The sequence below is a fragment of the Neoarius graeffei genome, chromosome 18 (assembly GCF_027579695.1).
Source record: "Neoarius graeffei isolate fNeoGra1 chromosome 18, fNeoGra1.pri, whole genome shotgun sequence".
NCBI lineage: Eukaryota > Metazoa > Chordata > Actinopteri > Siluriformes > Ariidae > Neoarius > Neoarius graeffei.
In genome coordinates, this window is record NC_083586.1 from 588,341 (window position 1) to 594,340 (window position 6,000).

The window sequence follows — 6,000 nt, forward strand, 5'->3', positions numbered from 1 at the left end:
CTCTCACTAATGATTTTTGTTCCCCCAGGGCAGACTAAAAGAGTGACCCTTTTGGAAAATCCAGACATGGTCCTCTATGTGGATGGTTCAGCCTCCAGAGACTCAGAGACAGGAAAGAGCAAAGTAGGTTTTGCCGTAGTCTCAGATCACGAGGTCCTCAAGGCATTGTGTCTGCCCTCAAACCTGTCGGCGCAGGCCGCAGAGCTCTGTGCCCTTATTGAGGCATGCAAATTGGCTGCAGGGCAATCTGTCAATATTTTTACGGACAGTAGGTATGCATTTGGCGTTGTGCATGATTTTGGCACCATTTGGAAACATAGAAATTTTCTCACTAGCACAGGATCTCCCATTGCACATCATAAACTGGTCTCTGAGTTGTTGGATGCTGTTCTACTCCCTAGAGCCATTGCTGTGTGTAAGTGTGCTGCCCATACTAACAATACTGATCTTGTGTCTCAAGGGAATGCCAGGGCAGACGCAGCAGCTAAGTGTGCAGCCTCGGCTTCCAGTTCACTCTCTAACCTTGCCTTTCCTCAGGTTTCTACCCCTTGTTTACAGCTAGCGGACCTTCAGAGCACTGCCACCCAGGACGAGAGATGAGTCTGGAAACAGGCAGGCTGTATCCTTGCAAACTCGGTCTGGGTTTGTCCCTCGGGCCGTCCCTGTCTCCCAAAATACATGTTCCCTTTCTATGCAAAATTGGCACATGGGCTCACCCATGTGTCAAAAGGGGGGATGGTAGCAGAAGTAACAAAGAGATGGTTCACAAAGGGGTTTTCAAATTATGCTGCAAAATTTTGCAAGCAATGCTTGATATGTGCACAACATAATGCAGGTCAAGGTATCAAACTAACTCAAGCAGCACACCCAATACCAGACAAACCATTTGATCATCTCCAAATGGACTTCATTGAACTGACACTTAAAAATAAGCTAAGCAAAGCTTGTGCAGAAACAGGGCTAGGATGGACAAAGGTCCTCCCTGTAGTACTCACACAAATGAGGATGCAAACTAGACCTAAACATGGGTTAAGCCCATTTGAAATTCTGTTTGGACGAGTACCCAACACGGGGATAGGGCCAGCTCAAGGAACACTGCCAGACACCACACTGTGTGATGATGCAATGTTGAATTACTGTGCAACGTTGTCCTCTGCTTTGAAATCTATCCACAAACAGGTAAAGAAGCACTTCCCAAACCCGCTGAGGGACTTCTGCATGATCTACAACCAGGGGATTGGATCATGGTGAAGGACTTCCAACAAACCAAGTGGAACAAGCCACGGTGGAATACCCCATTCCAGGTCCTGCTCACGACCCCAACGGCAGTGAAGGTCACAGGCAGAGTGACGTGGATCCATGCTAGCCGCTGCAGGAGGGTTCCTGAACCAGCTGAGCAGGAGGAAAAGAAGGCCTAAGTGACCCAGACGCTGACTAAAGCTTGTGAGGAAGAAAGGCATCACTGCATGGAACAGTGCAAGTATCACATCAATCACGCACGCACCCTCAATAGGGAAGAGTATTTCAGTGTCTAGCTGATAGATAAGCCTTAGGGTTTCGAGTTTCCTCCAAGTCCCGGTGAGGTGGGATGAGGGCTGATAGGGCGTGCCCGCCCTCTGAGCGCCAATACACATCAAGAAGGGCAAGGGTTAACTTGGTAACATCATTGAGGCACTGAACAAGATGCGCAAGGTTGCTGAACAATTACAAGCAGATGAACATGGAGGAGTTGAAGACAGCTGATCGTGTTAGTTCAGTGGATGGAAGACTCTGATTCTATCCACCATACCGGTCCTGGGCTTAGTGATTGTGATGCTATGTTTGCTCCCTGTTTTCTGTCAATGTTGTATGTCTGTGTTTCAGAGGCAGCTGACAAATATCGGTTACCAGATGGTGAAAATAGACTCTGATGACTTGCCTGACTGGCCTCCAAACTCACATGAAGACTATAACCCACCGTTCGATGACATCAGCACAGTTGACATGAAACTAGTCCTGACTTAAAACATTTTCATTATGATTGTTTCCTGTTCTATTGTTTCCTGATCTATCTATGTAGCTTGCTAGCGTTAACTTAAGATGTCTATGTCTTATAAAAAACAGCCTTAGCATTATCCCTGTACACTCAATGACATGTTAAGTTGAATCTCTCTGGGAACTCTTACCACTGAAATTGTGTACATTTTTTTTCTTTTACCAATTATTATCCTATAGGATAAAAAGGGGGGAGAATGTGAGGGAATTTTAATGGATGAACATTATTATTCTCTGTGTTTCTGTATGTTGAGCTCAAGTGACTTAATGGATGGATGAACATTATTATTCTCTGTGTTTCTGTATGTTGAACTAAAGTGGCTTAGTTACTGAGAAGAGATGTTTTTCCACATGCTGTAATCACTTTTCTGTGGCCTTGGTGGTAATGAGCAGGGTGCTTGAGTTCATCCTAACTACGCATCTTCTCATGATGTAATCACCTTTCCTGACCTCTGTGGTGATAAACAGGGAGCTTGAGCTCTCCCTAACTCACATCTGCCTGCACATACCAGAGCACGCCAGGTGCACTCATTAGTAAAACTTCATAGAAAATCTTGAGCCAATCACGTGACGACACAAGCAGTGAGCGAATGCTTTCAGGGTATAATAGATAACATTCCTAAAACACAACTCAGAGTGCGCGTACTCTCGGCATCATCAGAAGTGGTGTCTTCTTCTATTCTTCTCTTTCCTTTCCTATTTTATATATCTTTTATATGATCTACTGTAATAAATAACTGAAAAGACGACTCCTAAGCATTCTGAAGTGTTTATTAGAAATTTCCATTATGGGTGCAGTGTTTTTTAAAATCTATACTCCTTCTTCTTCCTTCTTTTCTTGTTCTCTTCACCGAACAGCATCTTGATGGCTTCCTGTAAGAGAAGTGCACAAGGTCAGAAACGACTCCTGGACGTTTTTGATCTCTGTGTAAACTGTGATGTGATGAAACATTTCAATAGAAATCAAATACAAAATATCGTTGTGTGTCTCAGAACTGAATTTCAGCAGACATCCAGTTTTTATTAAAAGATCCTCACCGGCTTGAGACCAGCTTCCCTCGCCTTCAGGATCGCGTCCATTTCATCCACCTACACAGAGAGAGAGAGGAGGAAAGAGAGATTGGTGGGTGGGGTTTTGTTTCCACATAGCCAAAGTTAATTCATCATTTCAATATCAGACGTTTTTAAGAATCAGAGAGAGATGAAACACTCTGTAAATTGCTTGTGTGTGTGTGTGTGTGTTGGTGCAGTGTGTGTGTGTGTGTATTGTGTGTGCGCTCACTTTGGCATACAGGAGCTCAGGATCGCTGATCATATTCATGATTTCATAATTGTTCTGGTTCCCTGCAAGCATCCAGGTGATCTTATTTGCCAAGTTCGGGTGGATTTTCTCAACAAGAGGCAAGAAGTGATCATCTGCAGACAGACAGAGTGAGTGAGGTGTGAGAGAACAGAAATCAAGTGAATGGTCCCAGCCATCCAATCATGTAACATGGGCGGGGTTCAGGCGCCAGACTCTTTCTATTCTCGATTATTGAGGAACAAAAGCAAGACGAGTTGAAAGCAGGTGCTTGGAGAAGTTTTTGATCTCCACAAGGAAACACATCGCAAACCATAATGGGGGAGAAAAAAAAGGTACCCTATAGGTCCATGTGGCTATTGTTTATAAATAAAATAGTTTTCTGATCCCATGTCCATACAGTAAATATAGCATATATACACACACATTATCATTTCTACTCGCCTCGTCTCTTGCAAGCATCACCAAGCTGCGAGCAGCATCAGGGCTTGGAGTGTTTTGGTTACCATGTTTTGTTTAGTGTATTTTGTTCTAAATGCAGTGCTGTGAACTCGATCTATTTTCAAAATAGTACGAAAGCACTTGTTCATGAATTGTCTTTGAAGCATTATTTAGAACTAATGAGCACATTTTGTTTCACAAGTGGAGTGTAAAGACTCTGAAATAAAAAAATACAATTAAAAAATTAAAGCCAATAGCAGAAGTTTGATATCGGCTTCTCAAGCTATCTGCCAAAAAGCTAAAAAAACAAACAAACAAACAAAAAAAAAACTTCAAAACCTTTCATTTGACCTTTCAGAAGGACCAAACAAAAGCCATGATAATCAAAAAGGTACATTTTCTTCAAATGAACACCACTTACTCGATATCGAATCAGTAGCCTTGGTGAACCACAAGGTAAATTTCGGTTATCTTTTTATCTGCCCATTATCTTACAACACTACGAAGTTATAACGAGGTTTCTCTTATTCCATTTCTGGTTCTGATTGGTTCTGAAGTCTATCAAGAAGTAGAACGGGTAATCGAACTTGATCAGGATAAGTGCTGATTGGTTGCGAAGTCTCACTATTGTTACACTCATTCTTACAACACGATGACATAGTGGCTACTGCCTCGCTTTGCCTCTTTGAGGCAGTGGCCACAAAAAAAACAAAAACAAACAGTGGATTATACGCTGAGCTGCAGAGCAGGAGTGTGTATGAGCCAGATGTTGGTGTGTGTTTATGCGTGTATGAGTGTGAAACTCACGTGCCATCTGGACTTGTTCATCTACAGGACATGATTCCAACATGTAGATGGTCAGCCTTTTCCCAGCAGATGGTGATGTGGGTCCATCCTGGACACAGAGGAACTCACTCTTCTTCTTCTATTATTATTATAACTCATTACTCGTGTTTTGTTCTTACTGTTGCGTCCTTGTCTGGCTGAACTTCACTCACAGGTGACACAGCTGTAGGAGGCACTGCATCAGTTGTAGCTGGAAGTTCTTTTGCAGCTGAAACTGGAACTACAACTAGACTGCTGTCCCCAACTGCAGCCGTCTCAACAGCTGGGACACTTTCCAGCGCTCGCTCAGCTGAAGGAACGAAAACACATCACAGCTCATTCATTTCAGTGAAAAAAACATTATCGGTATCAATTATACTATGTGCATGCAGTCAGATTCAGAAGTACTGGCATCCTTGGTAAAGATGGGTCAGAAAGGTTATGAAAATTTGAATATTATATATACACACACAGTATATACGGCTTTACATTAACTTTTTTGCTCACCGGCCACTGTGGCTAGTGGTTTTCCTGAGTCACTAGCCATTCAGCCTTTTCACTAGCCACAATTTTGTTGCCAGGAAATCGAAGTTTTTTTATTCACCATGATATGTTAAAGTTCGGAAGATCTAGATTTAATTATGAATGGCAGCGTATAATGTATCTCTACAACAGCACTCAAGTATTCAGTGCTGTTAAGGTAGCTCCCTATATGAAAACATGCAACCAATTCAGACAAAAATATAAACAGTATTCTGTTTACTGAACTCAAATTCAAGCCCCTTACAATATGAAATATCGTATGATATGAAAAATAACATTCAGTACAACTGAACTGATTCTAATATTAAAAGTCCAATTCAAAACATTTATCATTGAAAAACATTTGATGTTTTGATATGCAAGCATTATGTGTATTATCAAGTATTATTATGTATATTATGTATTATCTATTAATAGTGTGTGTGTGTGTGTGTGTGTGTGTGTGTGTGAACATGTGTAGAGAGAGACATTAAATGTCCTCATTACATTCATCATCAGATGAGTCTGAATGGTCCATGAAAAGGGTCTTCGTGACCTGAGGCTTCCAGCAGGCCATAAGTTGATAGCTGGGGTGAGATCAACTTCTTTCCAATCGCATGAACGTTTCTAAACAGCAGCTCCAGCCTCTCCAGCTCAGCCGACTTTATGACAGCCAGGGACTGAAAGCAATGCTGTCCTGTAGTGACCAGCCGTCTTCGCCTGTTTTGATGTTATAGTACCGGTGTGTGCATTTGACTTTTCGTGGTCCTTTATAGTTTTGAGTTTAAAATTACTGGTGCCCGTCTTTGCCAGACTTTCTACAGTCTTCACAGTACATGTTATTTTCGGTTTTGCTATGAACTAGCCAATCTCACCCG